The 17764-nt window shown below is 48.8% G+C and overlaps 1 non-coding gene across 1 annotated transcript; it reads left to right on the forward strand.

The window, feature by feature from the left end:
• The first annotated feature begins 11121 nt into the window (after positions 1 to 11121).
• Positions 11122 to 11228, forward strand: LOC117286596. Its single transcript, XR_004517765.1, has one exon. It is a non-coding gene; the product is annotated as a U6 spliceosomal RNA (small nuclear RNA).
• The last annotated feature ends 6536 nt before the right edge of the window (positions 11229 to 17764 follow it).

Genomic DNA, 17764 nt, shown 5'->3' on the forward strand with positions numbered 1-17764 from the left:
TAAAACTTTATAAGAAACCGCCAGACTGTTTTCCAAACGGGTGTCTCACGTCACATTCCCATCAGCCACCTGTGGGGTTGCACTGGCTCCACATTCTTGCAACTATTTGCAATTGTCAGTTTTTAGAGTTTAGCTGTCTTTGTAACTATGTAATGGTTTCGGTTTTCATTCATCTTAAGAGTGATGATGTAGCACATTTTGTACTACTGATTGGCTACTTACTCAATTTAGTCAAATTATCTGTCTTTCTGTTACTGAGTCGTAAAAGCTCTTTGAATGTCCTGGATACATTCTTCATCACATATAGGGGGTGTGTTTGTTTCCAAGTTCTATCTGGCTATCACCCTCTATGAGGCCCTGCTTCTCCAAATATCCAGTGGCACACGGTTCTGTCCCCTTCTGCCGTGCGGTGCAGTAGCCACTCTCCACCTTCCCACTGTAATGGCCACTCCAGGGCTGCACCACCCCTTACACACACTTCTGTAATCACTTCCTTTGAGAGTACAGCAAACCCTCCTGAGCCATATCCTCCTCAAGGCCTCTTCTTTCTCTCTTCTCGTTTCTCATTATTCTTCTGTTGTTTTCTAAAATTAATGATGCTGTACTGTACGCGTAAAAATCTGCTACAAGAGCCAGGCTCATATGAAGCATTCTTACTACAAGGAAAGATAAAAGGGAATGAGGGTTTCCTAAACATAAAGTGAGGATTGAGTGAAAAAAATGAGTGCAGGAATACACTGCAAATAAGTGATAACGCGCAGCAGACCCATGACCATCATATTGAATGTCATGATTATGTTCTCATTCTTAAGCTTAAAACTCTTCAAACATGGTGTTTCACCTAGAATAAAAGGCTCTTTCCAACTCTTGCCTGCTTCTACAGGGGAGCACACACACACACACACACACACACACACACACACACACACCACTGCAGCCAGTCTCGCCTCCTTCCACTCTTGCAATATTTCAAGTCTGAATTTTATCCTTCAAACCTTAGTTAAATCGCCACCCCACAGAGGGACCCAGGCCATCCTGTCTTGGCAGTTGAGGGTTCTGTGGCTCCAAACGGACAGAAATCATAAACCAACACCGACGCCGCTGACAGAATGGTCCATGCTTGATGCGCTGCCAGGCTCTGCTGGCTGGGCTTTCACTGCTCCATGTTGGGAGTGGGTCTCCGGAGCTCAGGGACAAGAGTCCTGGAGTTATTCCTCCTCCACATCACTGAGGATTATGATGCTGAGCAGGTTTTCAGGACCATCAGGAGCAGGTTCACAGTCCCACATGATTTAAGGGGACTATGCAGCCACGGAGGGGAGAGCGCCCTTCTACACCAGGAAGGTACGAGCTACGGCTGTGATTGGTCCAAATTTGAGTTTACTGGTTAGTCCAGATTGAATTCTGCATCTCGGTTTAAATCCGAGCCCCCTGTGGTCAGGGCAGACATCTTCCAAAGGAGGTGCTGCTGCCTAGGCAGCTGTAGCTGTCCTGGAGTAGGCGGTGTTGGACTGACAGCTGTCCCCACTCCAGAGAGCGCTGGAGGGATCTCTGCTAACAATGGCTCCTTAGCAAGGGCCCCAGCCTCTCGGCACCAAGAATGGTGGGAGTGAGGGGTGAGGCCACAGCCCGCTGGAGGAGAGGAGCTTCGGGGTGTGCTGTCCCACTCCGTCCTCTGGGACCCAGGGAGCAAAAACAGGGTGTCCACCGCGCAATTCTCCAGCCCAGTGGAGCCCCTGTCCCTCCGTCAGCGGCCCTCCCTCACCTGGCCCGCTGGCTTCCTCTCTGAGGTCATTCCGGTCTCCATGGGGGTGTCATTTCCCCTCCTGTTCCAGAGGCTGGGGATGGCATCCCTGTGCCCTCCCCACAGGACAGGGCTCATTACTCAGCAGGCACTGGGATGTCTGAAGGAACGAGAGTGGCTTCAGTCATGATCAGAAGCCAGGAGAGACAGGGTAAAGCAGTAAGTAGGAACTCAGGAGGTTCCAGTGATTATGGCCATGGCCCAGGAGCTGGGTGCTTAAGTAAGGTCAAAAGCCAGTGAGATAGCACAATAACACAAAACTGTTAGGGAAAAAAGACATTTTCTGGGTAAGGCAGAGTCAGTCGCTTTAGGCACTAATACGTTATTTAGAAAAGCAGCTTTCAATGTGCCATTTGGGAGGATACTGAATTATTTATGTGTCTGCAGCAAAACCTCTCCCATCTAGCTGGACCCTATTGAACATGGGAAAGTTAAGGTCTGTTTTAACAATGAGCATCTCAGAAGGAACACAGTGACTCCAGGCCATAGACGTAGTGGGCAGCCTGGGCCTGCTTCTCAGGTCAGCTTTCTCCTCAGCAACCAGATTTCTTTCCAGACCCATTTCCAAGACAGATGCTGTTGCACTCAGGGTTTGCAAGGGAGCAGGTTTAATACAGGACACATGATTCATAGGGTTGTTTTATAATATTCACCCCAAAAGTCAAATACAGAGGAGTGCAAGAGATTAGCTGCACACCAGAGACCTAAAGAATCCTGCTGAGGGCCTGGGTCCCACAGCAACGGGTCATGCAAGTCTGCAGCAAGGATCTGCACTCAGAAGGCCCAGAGACCAGTGGTGAATGCCAGCAAATGTGTGGGGGCGATGTGAAGATTTTGTGCCCCCAGGCTAAGGGATCTGCACTGTGGCCAGGAAGAGACACTCATGGTGAAGACCAGAGCTTCCCTGACAAGAACAGCAGCTGTCCCCAGCCACAGCGAGGCCTGAGCTCCACCAACAATGAGAACAGCCAAGTCCGAGTCAGGAAAACCATTCTCGGCAAGCTGCTCCTAGAATGTCAATGGCCCCGATTTTCCCCTCCAGGTCTCTTGTATGCCCTTGGCAACAATCCTCAGGTGGGTCCTCCACACCCAACCACATTGACTCCTTTCAGCTGGCTGTCCCAGGCTGACCATTAGTGAATCCTCCACAGAAGTCCACTGCTTCTTTCTTAGCAAAATCTTGCTTATCTTTCTTACTCTGTCACATGTATGAGGGCGACCCTTAGAACCAAATCTTGTGGGCCCAAGAGTCAGTGGCTCCTCCTGGGGCCGACAGCGGAATGTCAACATGGCGTGCTGGGCACGAGCCCACAGAACACCTTCAGGTCTTCTTCCGCTTCACCTTAACCCCACTTTTCTCCTGACTTACTGCTCTCACTCACGTAATCCCTCAGGCCTGGAACAGATCTGGCCCAAGGCTGAACTGTCAAATAACAAAATCCCTGAGGATTCTTTCCCTCTGTCCCCATGGCTGCATGTTTAGCCTTTCCTGACAGAGAAGGAAATCTTGGCTTTATAGCCCCACACTCCCCCGCACCCCAGCTCTGTGCCCTCCCATTTGCCCAGCAGAGTTCACATTCAAAACAAGATTTTTAGCCAGGCATGGTGGTACCTACCTGTGGAGGCTGAGGCAGGAGGATCACAAGTCCAAGCTCAGGCTGAGCACTCTAGTGGGTGATTTAGCAAGAACCAGACTCAAAATAAAAAAGGCTAGGCATGTAGTTCAGTACAAAAGTCCTGGGTTCAATCTTCAGTATCACACAAAACAAACAAAAGCACCACCAATAACATAACCCCACAAGACTAAATCCATGGTGAAGAGTCATTTTAAATATTTAACTCAAAGAATTAGACCTTAACTCCAGCTGGTCAAATAAAAATCATTTAAAACACACCTATATCGAAGCCCTCGCTCCTTGACAACTCCCTCCTCTGACTAAAACTTAATCAGGCTCCTCCGCCACATCCTCCTTGGGCTGAATCCAGCCCAGTTTCCTTATCTATTCTTGTGGATCCACTTCAGTGAGAATCCTGCCTCTTCACCCTTGGGATCTGACCCCTGCGAGCTGTCATCCTGTTGTCCAGGCCATGTAGCAGAAACCCCTGCCCTTTCACCCTGTAGTGCCCCCCACTTCTGCAAACCTGGCCATTACCCCTGAGGACTGAGCTGGAGTCCAGTCCACTCCCCTCCCCACCAGCCCAGGTCCATGGTCCCTGCTGCTGCCAGCTCAGATCTCCAGGAAAGATGGCCCGTGCCGAGGAGCACCTGGAGAGCTGGCCAAACACCATCATGGCTTCTGGATGGGGACCTGGGAGTTGCCGACCTGGAGCCTTACCTGGACCTTTTGCCAGGGCTGTCAGTCCTCACAGTGATTTCCAGTAAGCTGGGAATGTTCAGTCCCTCGGGCTGTCAGGAAGCAAACCCATAGTGGTGGATGAGACAACATGCAGTGGGCATCCAACCTCTGCTGCGGGAGGAGAGCCCTGAGCCAGGCAGGCAACACAGCAAGGCCTGCACGTGGACAGTGTGACCATGTGTGTGTGGCCCTGTGGAGTCAGGGGAAGAGGGGACTGGCTGGCCCACAATCCATCTGTCTGTCTCTTGCCCAACCATGAGCCCAGCAGGGTCTCAGCCTGTCGTTCTGTCTCCTTATCTCTCTCCTGGCCAGCTCCAGCCGGAGACACACACAGAGAGAGAGAGAGAGAGAGAGAGAGAGAGAGAGCAGGGTCAGGCTAGCCAACTGGATACCTGTGGTGTCAGGAGGTGACACTGTGGGGTCTGGGGCCATCAGCTACAGCTTCTGACGCCACTGTGTTCTGCTCGCCTCACTACAGCATGGGTCAGAAACATGTGGCCATCTTGCGTCCCTGGGGCTTACCAGGGAGGAAGGCCTCTGCTCCTAGACCTATTTACCCTTCGAGTTTCTTGTATATGAGAAGTCACATGATGTGGAAGCCCTGCGTCTGACTTGTGTCACTTGATATTGTGGTGTCCAGGTGCACCCATCTCCTGCAGATGACGAGTTTGCCCTTCTTTATGGCGGAGCAGTGGACATTCCTAGCAAAGTGTGGCAAGCTTGCCTTCCAGGGCAGCCCAGTTCCAGGAGGTGAGGCAGGCCCTTACCACATCCTCCCAAGGACCAGGACCCCGAGGCTGGGGCTCAGCTCAGGCTGAGTACCCACCCAGCACCCTGTCGTGCAGCCTGCTTGTCTGACACTGAGGCCCAGTTGCCACTGCAGTCACAATAGGGGCAGCAGGGCATGCAGGACACTTAGTGACTTGTCCATAGCAGAGGCGTGAGTCAGCAGCAGGCCGAGCTCTCGTCAGAGCGGCTCATCTGGAGCCAGCTCCGCACTGACAGCTGGCCTGGGGGGCAGGAAGCCCTTCGTACAGCCCTGTGAGGAATGCAGGGCACGCCGTGTGTCCACCAGACCCTGCCAGGCTGCCCTCAAGCCAGTGCTCCTGAGGTGCTGCTTTCTTCTCCACCTGGTCTAAGAGAACGAATTTTGCTCATCTGGCACAGTGCAGTGGAGCCCGGCAGGCTGGTGGCCAGGATGCCGGGCCGCCTGCCTGTCCAGGGCTTCACTCGCGGTCACTCCACAGACCCACTGGTGCTCGGGCCTCTGTGGCCCCATGTCAAGACCAAGGTCCTTGATAGCCAGAAGCAGCTGCTGTGCATTTCTGGGAGGTCCTGGAGACTCAAGCATCCTCCACAGACGTGTAGATTTCCACACACGCAGTCCCGGCCAGCTGACACCGGCTGGGCTCCTCAGCAGCCAATGGGACCCGTCCTGGGGTGCTGTGGTGACCGCTCCCAGACTGGCTGCTCGCCAGTGGCTCTCAGAAGGACCGGGACCTCAGCACCCCTCCCTGAGGTTTGAGGCTGCAGCGGGGAGCTGGGCTCAGTCGGCAGCAGCATGGGGCCCATGCCTGGTGGTGTCTGGTGTCCTTACCACCCAGAGGTCTTTGACTGTCATGGAGCTCTGGCTTTGCAGAGCAGTGAGCAGCCAGGTCCTCAGGGGCTGACACCTGGCTGCTAGCCTTCATCTGCTTTTATTTGTAACTGATACCTACAATTGGACCTGACTGGGGACTGCCATGCGGCATTTCTAGAGCTCCGCGCCAGGCATTGTTGAACCAGGCAGCCTGGAGCTGGGCACAGGGGTCGGCAGCAGGAGGTTTCCTACTGGAACCGCTGGCATCACCATCCTTCAGCCATCACAGAATCCCGATCCAGAACCTGCTTCCTCCAGCCAATGACCAGATGACACCAGGGCTCCCTCTGCCCCTCTGCTCGGAGGGCTGCAGCCTCACAGCCTGGAGGGTCCCTGTCTCCAGGCTCATGGATGTCCTCTGTAAACGGCCTTTCCATTGGCTTCTCCACCTGTCCCTCATTTCCACCCGTTAGCCTCCCCTTCGGTCCTCCTCCTCCCTCCTCCTCACTCCCCTTCCTCCTCTTCCTCACTCCTCCTCCTCCTCACTCCCCTTCCTCCTTCATCCTCCTCCTGCTGTTCCTCTTGCACAGAATCCCTTTCCATTCTCACAGCTCTGGAACTAAGTCAAATCTACCCACGCAGAAGCCTCCGCTGCCAGGCAGGGAGCCCACACAAGCCCTGTCACACCGGGAGCTGGCGTGTGTTCTGTGAGCCCTTGGCTCCTTCCCTGCTGGACTGTAAGCTCCCAGGGTGGGCGGGCTCTTCTGCTTGTCTCCCCCACAACCACACGGCACAGGTAGGTGTTCAATAAACTCACAATGCTGTGAATAAGATCTGCTCCCCTGTAAAACCACATTTAGTTTCCAGTCAGCAGGAGCTCGCAGTGCAGCTCCCTGGTGACCAGGCACAACGGGAATGCAAGCCCATGCTCGGTGCAGCCCTGGCCCATGTCCAGGGCTGGGTCTCTGCTGGGCGCTGTGGGAGACGGAGTTCTGCTGGGGCCATGGGAGGTCTGCCACTTCCTGGGTGCCCGGGAAGGCTCTGGGACCCAGCCGCCTCCCACTTTTCTGGCACCGGCCCCGATGAGAGCAACTTTGGTCACCACACATTCCTGACATGTTCGAGGCCCCCACAGACACTGACGTCCCCAGGAGACCAAATCTCCTCCCTGTGAGCCAGAGTAGTTCATTCTCTGTCAGGTGGGGATCACAGGTGTCGGTAAGAGGTACTGGAGGCTGACAGACCCTCAGTTAGCTTCTCTGAGGGAGTCTGGGCCAGGAAGGAACACAAGACCCAAAAGCTGAGGGCCGACCATCGCAGTGCAGGCTGTGAGGAAGCTGACAGCACCTTTGATTCTACCCCGTGACCCCTCTCACCTGCCTGGCTCTGCCCCGTGCAGACTAAGGATACAGCATCACCTCTGGCCCCCACGCCGAGAGGCCGAGAGCACAGGACTTGTTGGAGTCTGTGTGGGCAGCTGGGCAAGGGACGTGCATGTCCTGAGCCCTCTGCCCCTGGACAGCAGCAGCTCCTACACTGCTCCCTCCTCTTTGCCTCTCTTGGCTCCATCTTTGCTTCTTCTCCTTATTGCCCATGCCTAAACACTTTCTCCTCCTTCATCTGCGATGTCAGAGCTGGGGCCTTGCTTCTGCTTCCTGGTCCTTTGTGTAGGCTCCAACCGTGGACCATCCACTCTGGCACCAGAAGCAGGGTGTTTATGATGGTCTTGGAAAGGAGCATGTTGCCCAAGGGAGAAGAAATGTCTGTGATCCACCAGCATGGGGAGCAAGTATTACCCTCTGACAAAGAAACACACGAGGAGACCACAGGAGAACAGGCTTCCACTGAACCAGGAAATGTATAAAATCATAATAGTGCTAGAGGAAGTATGGTAAGAGCAGTAATCTGGGCCCTGGTTATGGAGTAAAAAGGAAATGACGCTCTGTGCAAAATCTGACAATTTTTGAAAAGATTTTAGAACATTTTCACTCACATTTCCAGAAACCTTCATCTAATCAAATATTTTGGAAAAGTAATCAGAAAGATAGACAAAGAGTAAACACAAATTTAATCATTACTTGCAGAAAGAAAGCAGGAAGCCATCTACCCCAGGAGAATAATTGAATAAGCCTTCGATGCACTGTGATGGAATATGTCATATATTTGTGACTTTTTAAACTTCGGAAACATTGTACGATATGAGAATAAAGCAAAAACATATGCTAATTTAAATTATTTAAACTGTGAGAAAGTATGTAGAAAAGGACTTAGAAAAATAGACAAATAATAGATGAGAGTAGGGTTTGACCTGTGTTTTATTTTCTTTCATATTCATCTTTTTTGCATTTTCCAAATTTTCCTCACATATCACAACAACTCAAAAACATTTTGCAAAAGGCCTGGTCACTGTCTGGCACCGATGGAGAATAATAGTATAAAACCCAAATTTCCAATAAAGGTGCCATGCTGTCACCGGTAGGCAAGCTTCACACAGAGGAGGGCACAGCAAGCTCAGGAAGTGGGTTGGAGACCGTGGAGGCCCGCACCCTTGGCGCACTGAGCAGATCTCGCCTCCTGGGACATCCACAGAGCAGGGTAGCGGGGGACAGGAATTGTTGGGAACAGGACATCAGAGACATTGCACCCGGGGGGCCTTGGTAGGAAACCCGCCCATTCACACACGTGACTTCCGGGGCAGCACCCTGTGCCGCACTGCGGAAGTGGGTCCTTCCCTTTCACAAGGGAAACTGATCCTTGCTCCATCTAACTGCAATGCCCCAGCCTGCGGCCCTGGAGTGGGTAGAGCCCAGCCCTTGTGTTCACACCCTATTGGATGGAAAGTGTGCCCATCCAGTGGGCACCTGCCTGTGAGTGTTTACAACAGCAATGGGAATTCTGGAACTGTCTCAGGACACAGCCCTCCCCCCACAGGAGCTGTAATTTAGGGATCTCGCCCTATTTTCCCCAGCAAATGATGGATTTTGAGTTTCTAGCATTGTGGGTGTCTGAAGGCTCAGAGTTACAAGGCTTGGCTCGATTAACTTTTCTGTCTTTTCCTAATTCTAAATATTGAACCCATCCAGTGGGATAGTTTGATTAAACAAATTTTTGTGTTTCAAAGAGACAGTAGACTGCTCCTCTTGGCAGTTGGGAGTGAGAGCCTGTGTCCTGTGCCTGAAGACTGCATCCCAGCTCAGGTCCTCACAGGGCTGCCCTGCCCACTGTGGGGTGAGGGCGTGTGAAGCTGCCAGCAGCACCATCAGTGGTCGTGTGTAGTGGAGCTCTGAGTTTCAGAAGGATTCATGAGCGTGCCCTGATGGACATCACATGTCACCGTACTTCTGATGTCACACTGCATGAGGACTGGGCCTCCGCTGAGCCCCTCAGTGGCCTCCACGTCAAGAGCAGCTCTGGCCATATGCACCACTGCCATGTCCCTGATAACATGCAGGGACTCCCAGAGGGCCACGCTCTGCTGCTCTGCTCTGCTCTCAGATAAAGACATGAGGAGCCGCACACTTTATCCCTAGATGCCCAAACACGCTCCTCCAGCCCAGACAGCTGATGGATGGCTGAGTGCAAGTGAGTACACACAAAATCACTGCACGTGTTGTGTTCTTGGGTGAAACAATGTAAAGCATGTAAAACACATACCTTAGTCAGCTCTCCTGAGACAGAAACTGAAGAACAGAGAAGGTTCATTTTGGCTCATGGTTTTAGGAGTGACAGTCCATGGTTGGTGCCATTGCTTGTAGCCCTATGGCAAAGCAGCACATCATAGCGTGAGCGAGAGGCAGAGGAAGCTCCTGGTGTCCTGGCACCAGAAAGCACAGACAAAGAGGAGGGACAGGAGCAGGTCCTCTTTCAGGATACAGTGCCCACTCCTGATTCAGCTCCACTGGCCTCACCTCAGAGAGCACCCAGTACCACCAGCTGGGGCAGCATTCAGCATGAGGGCCACTCTAGATGACTCGTGAATGTCCAGAGGAGCCACCAGGCAGAGACCTTGCTCCCCGAAAACTGGATTTCTTAAGAAGTTCAAGATTCTCACCCATGAACTTGACAAATGTTACTGTGTGCCAGCAAGGGGTGCCAGAGTGGGGATGGGAGTCCCACTGTGTTCCGAGGGCTCCTGTAGCAAGACCAGCACAGGACAAAGGGTGAGGAGGGGACAGGATGCTATGCAGCTTCTCTGAGCTGTTTCTGAGGGCCACATAGGAGTCAGCTGTGCTTACTGGGGGAGTCCTCTACCCAGACACGTGGGGTCCAGAGCCGCTCACTGCCTTCCTCACTGACGTGCTCAGCCCACGGCCATATCCCAGGCACATGCAGCATGGTGGTCCATGTGTGCCACACAGGCAGCTAAGCAAGCAGTGCATGGATTTCCCTCCACGCCTTAGATACTAAGACTGAGACACAGAAGGTGCCATGGTCACACGAAGAAGCTGAGGTCTCACTACAGTGACCCAGGCTTGGAGTCTGTCCATGCAAGCTGATATATTTAAAACTAAGCTACAGGTTTTATTGTTGTTGCTAAAAAATAGTAGTAAAAGTTATAAAATTTGAAAAAAAAATCAAGTCTTAAAAAATGTAGCCAGGTATCCATCATGAACAGCCACCGTTTGCCAGTTAAACTTTCAAGATATGGAAGGCTCTTTTTGTGTGTTTTGCTTTTGTTTTTGTTTTGTTAGAAACAGATAGGACCTCACTGAGATCTAGAAAATTGCAATATAAATTGTATATAATGTCACTGAGAAGTGCTACCTACATCTGAGTTTACAAAATGGACATTCATTGAAAAATTGAAACAAAGTGGAAAGAACACACTGAAACGCTCCACACTTTCAGCTCATACACTGGTACTCAGAGCACTTGTGGGAATTAAATGGAAATTCAAGTGCATCCCTGAGCGCTGAGGGAGTGGGACAGAGACGAGGTGCCTCAGGCTGACACCATCAAAGTCCCGCTCCCCTGGACATAGCCGTTTTGCGGCTACCTCTCCCCTGCAGGAGATGCACCTCAGGCACTTCAGCTGGCAAGCTTTGCACTTCTGTGGGTTTGACGCCATGGAGGCAGCTGAGAAGAAACTCGATTTTCCTCATTCAATAACTGCCTGCTCTTTATCTTGATTCAGCACAAAAAGATACAAAGAGTTATTGATATGAGGGGAAGAATTTATTATAAAAATCAGTAGACCAACGAGTTGCTAATTTCTCTAGAGGATGGCAAGGGGAATAGAGATACTGTGACTGAGTTTTTAGATTGTTACCACAATGCCTCATGCAGGTTTTGCTAACTTGCTGAGAGATTAATTTAGAGAAACAAGCTGGTGTTGCTACTCAGTTGTGTGTAAATGCATGCTTTAAGATAATAGTGTTTCTGTGCTCGCTTCAGCAGCACATATACTAAAATTGGAACCATACAGAGAATATTAGGATGGCCCCTGCGCAAGGATGACACACAAATTTGTGAAGCATTCCATATTTTTTTTAAAAAAAGATAGTAGTGTTTCCCCCCAAAATATTCCTTGGATATTAATTCTTATGATGTTTCACCAAAAAAAGGTCATGTGCCTAAGAAATTTTGAGAAACACCAAAAATCCTCCTCCAGAAGGATCTGAGAAATTCTACAGGGAAAAAATTAAAAATAACTGATACTAATTTTTTTTGCAGTACTGGAGATTGAACCCAGAGAGGGCTGAGCTACATTTCCAACCCACACCTGCACACCTTTGCTTTTTTGAGACAGGGTCTCACTAAGTTGCCCAGGCTGGCCTTGAAGTTGTCATCTGCCTCAGCCTCCTGAGTAGTTGGGATTATAAGTATGTGCTGCTGTGCTCAATTAGTATCATAATTTCTTATCACTTTGCATATCTCTATTAGTTTTCACTCTGTTTAAAGGTATTTTTATACCTGTGATGTACATCTTACACATGGGGAGATTTTAAAGTCTGTCCCTAAAACTGCCGTTTTCTCATGCTGTCCCCTGGAAAGCTGAGCCAACCCAGGTCCCAGCATCCTCAGTTTACTGTGTCTTTAGCGACCCTGCCCTGCTTTCTCCTTGCTGCTTTTCTTAAGAGCCCTGGGGACTCAGAGTAAGCCAGCTCATCTGCCAAGCTCAGCGGAAGTCAGGAGGCTCTCAAACACCACAGGCTTTCCTGAACCCTGAGGGAACCATCATTCTTGGAAACGAGACTGGTTTTCCAAAGGCCGCCTTCCTAGGGTGACGTCCTGTGCGACATCAATTCTTCTCAGGGGCACAGACCTGGGCCAGCAGTGCCAGGCACACACAGAGGCTGCTACTGAAGCTGACTCACACAACTTTTGCTGAGTTTGGAAACTCAAATCCATGTGGTAAGGAGGCCTAATCATCTGAGAAAAACTGCCCTGGGAAGAAGCTGATGGTGGATCAGATTGATTTGTGTGCGCATGGGGTTACTGAGACTTTTGCCAGCTCGAGGGAAAAATATTTTTCCATTTGCGGGCTGTTTCCTGCATGTCAGTAGAAAGCCATTCCCACACTAAGAAATACGCCTTCAAATCCATTCCCTGTGTGAGGCCGGATTCCTGGCTTTGGGGGGGAGCTTTGTCCAGAGCCAAACTGATTCCCAACAGCAGCTCTGCTGTGGCTTTATTCAAATAAACACGGGCTCGTCTGGCTCAGGCCGTGGTGGGAAGAAGATGGCTGTCATGCTGTGCCCTCAGCCTGCAAGCCCAGCCCTTCATGGGCACAACTGCAAGGGCCCATGTGAGTGTTCTTCCTCACACTCAACCTCCGTTGTATTATTTTTTAAGGATAATTTTAGCAGTGTTGCTCTATACATAATGACACACTGTACAAACACATCAACATAATGCCTATTATGCTATAGCTCAGTATTTATAGCAAAAACATACACAAATTCCTAAATATATACTTAGGGAGTTCCGGGGAATTTCAGGTTTTCAAACACATGTAAATATGTGGTCTCATAAGAGTATTTACTGTTGTTTTGGGTGAACAATGTTTATACCACCAGGAAAAAAAAAACATAAAAAATTGTAATTAATACTCCCCAAAAGAGGGTTTTTTTTGCTTGATAAATTTATATTTTCTCTAGAAATCTACTTTGAACTGCCAAGGGCTTGAAGAAAGACTCTTTTCAAAGAGAAAGCATGTGGAACAAAGTAGAAAAGCCTGAATTAGGAAATTATGTGACATTTGAATGATTTTTCCTATATATTTTTCTACTAATTAGGTTTCATAACTTTTTTCCTGTGGAAGGAATGGTTGCCTTGGCATTTGCTATAGTTATGACTAGAATAGTGCTTTTTCTCCAAAATAAATATGAAATAGTTTCAGAACTAAAACATATTTTAAGATATCAATAAATGAATTTTAAGTATAAAAGTTTTCTTCTCCTTGTCTTAGACAAAATACTTCTGGATTTCTTAGACATGAAGCCACAAGATTTTGTTTTATGGCATTAATAGTAATTGAAAAAAGAAGTCACCCATCATTGCATTAATATTAGACAATGCATTAATAAAAATGTTTTCCTTGAAATTTGCAACAAGGCCTTATAAAATAATAACATGTATTGTGTACTTGCTATATGCTATGTTTGGTGCGTGGGTACATTTGTATTTTCCCATTTCTCAGAGAAGAAGCCAAGCTAAGGGTTAGGTAATGTGTTGAACTGAACAACTACTAAGCATGGAATGAGAATTCAAACATTGGTTGTTTAACTCCCTGGGATTTTAAACACCACTTTTGACCACATAGCTCCTCTTCTAAAGCAAGAATACTCACTAAATGAATCCATATAGGTATCAGGGTCTCCTTTGGAAACACTGAAAGCAAAGAGAAACAGGTAAACTCATTTCTATGCCTTGGTCATTGAGCAGCTGATCTTTCTCTACACAGGACTAGCAATCGCACTTGGATTTCAGAACCACGAACCACTGCACTGAAGCCCAGTAAGCACATTTTGTCCACTGTGGTGCCTCATAAATCCACGTGCCATACATGTGGCCACCTCATAAATGCAGAGTCATGTAGCCCTCACCACACAGTGGCCACCCCAAGCCACGCATTCATTTTTTCTTTCCTTTTTTTGGGGGGGGGGTTTGTTTGTTTGTTTGTTTTTGTTTGTTTTTGAGACAGGGTCTCACTATGTAGTTGAGACTGCCCTGGAACTCACTATGTAGCCCAGGCTGGTCTTGAACTCCCACAAACTCCCGCCTCTTTTGTTTGTTTTTGTTTGTTTTTGAGACAGGGTCTCACTATGTAGTTGAGACTGCCCTGGAACTCACTATGTAGCCCAGGCTGGTCTTGAACTCACAGCAATCCTCCTGCCTCAGCCTCCCCAGTGCTGGGATTACAGGCACGTGCCACCACACCTGGCGTATTTTTCTATGAATAATGTAATTACTCATTTCTTAAGATTCTCAGACCTACTACTGTTAAGTTCTTCCAAATACAGCACTTCTAAAAATAGATCAGTGCAAACAGAAAGAAGACGGTTCACTATCCTTCTGGGGATGGTGTCTTAGCAGTAGTCAGTTCTCTGTGATGCCTGGCATCACAGCTTCTACCACAAAAGCTTGTCTGCTGTTCAGTTCTTATCTGGACAAACCCTGGCATTGGGTTTAGATCCTCCTGCCAGCCGCAGCATTCCACACCTGCACCGCTGTCCCTGGTTGCCAGGCTCATCCAGGTCATCCTCAGTGGGCAGCCAGCGTGAGCCGTGTGAGAACCTGTCCTCACACTGTGTGAGCCCAGCCTGTTTCTTACCCAGGACGTCACCCGCCCTGCTGACATCTCTGACTTTGTCTCCCCTGTGCTCCCCTGCTGACCCGACTTCTTGTCACTGATAAAGTACACCAGCCAGACCTCAACACATTACTTCAGCTGCAGGAAGGTTGCCTGAGTCCAAGGCTGGAGACCAGCCTGGACAACAGTGAGAGCTCGACTCCAAAAATACATCCCTTCCATCTCCGGTGAAATTTTCTCATCTTTTATAACTTCCAGCACCCTGAGTAATTTCCCCAGTCCTTTCAAAATATTTTTAGTTTGAGATAAGGTCTCACTAAATCACTTAGTTTTCAGGGCTGGAGTTTGCAGCTCTCCTGCCTCAACCTCCCAGAGTGCTGGGATTACAGATGTGCATCACCACACCAGGTCCAGCTCCATACTTATTACTTCTGAACACCATTGGTCTCCTGTGATTAGCATACAGCCTAAGCAAGCAGAAATTCTTGCCTGCCTTGTTTGAACAAGGCAGAACAGTGCCCACAAATGCCATGCATGTTTATGGAAGGATTGCACACCTGTGGCTCAACCGTGCTGCTGCAGTGGAGCTCATTGCTCAGCCTCTGAGTTTAACCTGTATCTGGCAAGGCATGGGTTAGTGAAGGCCAGTCATAAGGACCAGCACTGACTTCTAAGGCACTGGCTTCCAAGAAAGTAAGACAGGATAGCTGGCCCCAAGGCTGGCCGGCTCTTACCTGCTCCTTGTTCCACTTCCCAGGCCCTGCACACCCGGGGCCTCGGTCTCCTCATGTGTGTGAGGCGATCGCAGCAAGGCCCACGGCACAGCCAGCACCACTGTGCACACTGCCTGAGCACATGGAAGAAGCTCGCTGCAGAGCCCCTGCTCAGTAAAGAAGAGCTAATAATAAATGACCATTTTAGAAATGTGGGAGGTGAAATCAGAAAATGCAATGAATGTTTAAAGTTTTATCACGGCAAAAGACTCATTGCCAGGAGCCCCTTCCAAACCTCCCCTTGCTTTGAACACACTTGCCTCATGGTTCGTCCCACCTTTTGAGACAGTGCTAAAGTCCTCTTTCCCGAGAGTTTTTATGAGGTCTGATCATAAATACAGTGACGGTGGCTGCCCGGTGCCACCCAACAGAGAGGAAGGTGCGTAAAAACATCACGGTGTGTCCTCATCTGCCTGACTCATTGTGAGACTCCTGGATCTTCACCGAAGTCAAAACCATCGTGGAAGGTAAATGCTTTTCAACCCAGGATATCAGGCACCAAAAAAAATTTAACTAAAGATTCTCATGAAGGAAAACGTCCACACGTGCTTCAGAAAGTGGCAAGAAAACTGAGATGAGTGTGCTCTGAAGTGAGTAATAATCAGTGTGATTACTGTATTTTAAACTTAAACATTTACCATAGTTTTACCACATCTTGTATAGCCACAGAATATTATGGAAGACAAAACATCCCTCTCTTTGTGGTTGCAACAGTTAGTTTTGAATCATATTGCCTGGTGATCACTAGTACTTAGAACATAGGTAACTGACATAGGTGTGAATTGGTGACTAATCAGCCTCAGTGTTCTAGAATCAGAGAGGGAAGTTCCACAAACACCATTGTGGGTTAACCTTGAGCATAGCCTCTGTCAGTGTCCCTCAGACATTTTAGCCTCAGGACTCCTTCACACGCTTAAAAATTACTGAAGACTCCAGAGAGTATTTGCGTGGGTTATACCTGTTGGTAATTCTTGTTTGAAAGTAAAACAGAACTTTTCAAAAAGTATATATTAACTCATTTAAATATCAGTGATCAATCTGTTAGATGTTAAAATAAATAATAGATTTTGTAAAACTTCTAGTGGAGAGGGTAGCACTGCTTCGCAGCTGTGCAAGCCTCTTAGAGTCTGGCATGGAGAACTCTGTCTTTATCCGCTTTTAGGTACTCAGCCTGCTCTGATATCACATGTTACACAGCCTTGGGAAAACCCTACCATCCATTCATGAGAAAACCAGGAGGAAGAGCAGCCATTTCGATGGTGTTAAGAAAATCGCATTCACGTGTGGATTCTGACAGTGTTTAAAGAAGTCTTCCAGCTGCAACTTGAAACACTAACCTAGTTTGCGGTCCTCTCATTCTTGAGAAATAATAAAAATAGGACAATCAACAATTTTCATATATCTTTTCTGAATATTTGCTGTTTTCACAGCCATCTGACAGACAAGTTTAACAGATAGAAACTAAACATTTATCTTTTTCCTTTAGTGCTCAACTGAGGAAACTAAGTTTTAGACCCAAGATTCTAAGATACTTAAAGCAGAAACGGGAATAATTGGTCCTAACTCACTATGCAGCACTCATCCCGCCACAGAACAGCTGTCCGACATCCAACCTTCACTTTAAAATGGTTTGTGATATAATTATATGAGGCACTGAGATTTTTTTTTTTTTTTTGTACCAGGGATTGAACTCTGAAAGTTCTTTTATGCTAAAAAAAAACTTCAAATTTTTCTTAATTATCATTAAAAAAAATCCTAGGAAACAAAAATAGGTGTCACCCCAGTTTTTGTTAAAGTATCCGTGAAAACAAATAAAAAGGGAAATTTTCCATTAAATGCCATGAGTCAGCACTGGAAATGAAAGATAATAGTCGACATTTACTAAAAAATTGGAGAATGTCTTACTAAATAAATCTCCTGCTGGACCAGATTTAAAAACATCGTCAGTGAACAACATGTGCTCTGCTCCCTGAGCCAGCACAGTGAGTCAGGCCTTGTCCACCCCAGTGCTCTTGGGCTCCGTGGGGGCGGGGCAGAGGCTCTGGAGGAGGGGATCTGTTTGTGGGCCTGGGCTCAGGCTGGCCCTGCTGATCAGTGTCACCAAGGCCCTGCCGCCAATCTACACACAGCAAACTCTTGGAGCTCCTTTAAAAAAAACAAACAAACAAAAAAAAACAGGGATCCAGGCTCTGTTCTGGCCACTGGGCACAGAGGCTTGAGCTTTGGGGGCTGGAGCTGAAAGGACGCGGGTAGTGGGGTGGCAGAGGGTGCAGGGTGGGCGTGAGGGGGGCAGGAGGTGCCCAGGAGTCTCTGCCCATTCTGGGAGCAGTGAGCCTGAAGAATGAGAGTGCAAATCCCAGCCAGCCGAGTGTGCTAACAGCTTCCCACCTGCCCATGCCAGGCCTGGGGCTCTGTGAACAGTCACAGCTGGAGTCAGGGCTCAGGAGCAGAGCCCAGGGTCCCCGATTGGCCTGATGCCCCTTCTTCCTGTTTCTC

Source organism: Fukomys damarensis, unplaced genomic scaffold (assembly GCF_012274545.1).
Source record: "Fukomys damarensis isolate Sample0158 unplaced genomic scaffold, DMR_v1.0_HiC HiC_scaffold_17, whole genome shotgun sequence".
In the NCBI taxonomy this organism is placed as follows: Eukaryota; Metazoa; Chordata; class Mammalia; order Rodentia; family Bathyergidae; genus Fukomys; species Fukomys damarensis.